A 1,073-nucleotide genomic window follows, 5' to 3' on the forward strand; every position below is an offset into this window, starting at 1 on the left:
TTTGCTCTTGCAAATCATTTAATTCTGAAGATATAATAACAGGTAATGTAGATGAGTTTCCTAGAAACACATACTTCAAGTAGTTAGGCAATATTTTCAACTCAAGTTCAGGTGGTTTTATAATTGACGGAACTAGATTCTTATCAGCATTTTCTGTAATATCCAGCATCTCAAATCTTTCCTGAACATAATCTAATTCTTCATTTTCTATTTCGTTCAAAATAATTTCATCACTATCTTTAAAGTATTCTTTCTCTTCAAAATGTTCTTTAAAATGCTCATTCAATAGATGTTCACTAATTTCCATGCGAAAACATTCATTATCTCTTTCAATTATAGGGTATTTCATAGATTTCACATTGTTAAAAGTCACTTCTTGATCATTAACTCTCATAGTTAAGTCTCCTTTTTGAACATTTATCATAGCTTTTCCAGTAGCTAAAAATGGTCTCCCTAAAATGATAGGTATTTCTTTATCTTCCTCCATATATAAAATAATGAATCCACAGAAAATATAAATTTATCAACTTTTACTAACACATCTTCAATAACTCCCTTAGGATATGTAACGAAATGATCCGCTAACTTAAGAATTATAGAAGTAGGTGAGAATTCTTCTAATCCTAATCTTTTGAAAATTGATAGAGGCTTAGGATTAATGTTGGCTCCCAAATCACATATAGCTCTTCGATAAAAATTTTCACCAATAGCACAAGGTATAGTGAAACTACCTGAATCTTTTACTTTTTCAGAAAGCTTTTTCTAAATAATTGCACTACACACTTTGCTAAGAGCAACAGTTTCATTATCGGCGAACTTCCTTTTCTCGTTGAGAATATCTTTCATAAATTTCACATAATTGGGCATTTGCTCTAAAGCTTCTACGAAGGGAATATTTACCGTTAATTTCTTAAGAATTTCTAAAAACTTAGAAAATTGTTTATTTTGTTTATGTTTCTTTAATCTTTAAGGAAATGGTGGTGGAGGTTTCTCCACAGTAATTTTCATTGGTGTAAGTGGATATTCTAATTCTGGGTATTCATGATCCTTTTCTTTTTCTGTATCCACTTTCT

The sequence above is a fragment of the Phalaenopsis equestris genome, unplaced genomic scaffold, assembly GCF_001263595.1.
Source record: "Phalaenopsis equestris unplaced genomic scaffold, ASM126359v1 Scaffold232999, whole genome shotgun sequence".
In the NCBI taxonomy this organism is placed as follows: domain Eukaryota; kingdom Viridiplantae; phylum Streptophyta; class Magnoliopsida; order Asparagales; family Orchidaceae; genus Phalaenopsis; species Phalaenopsis equestris.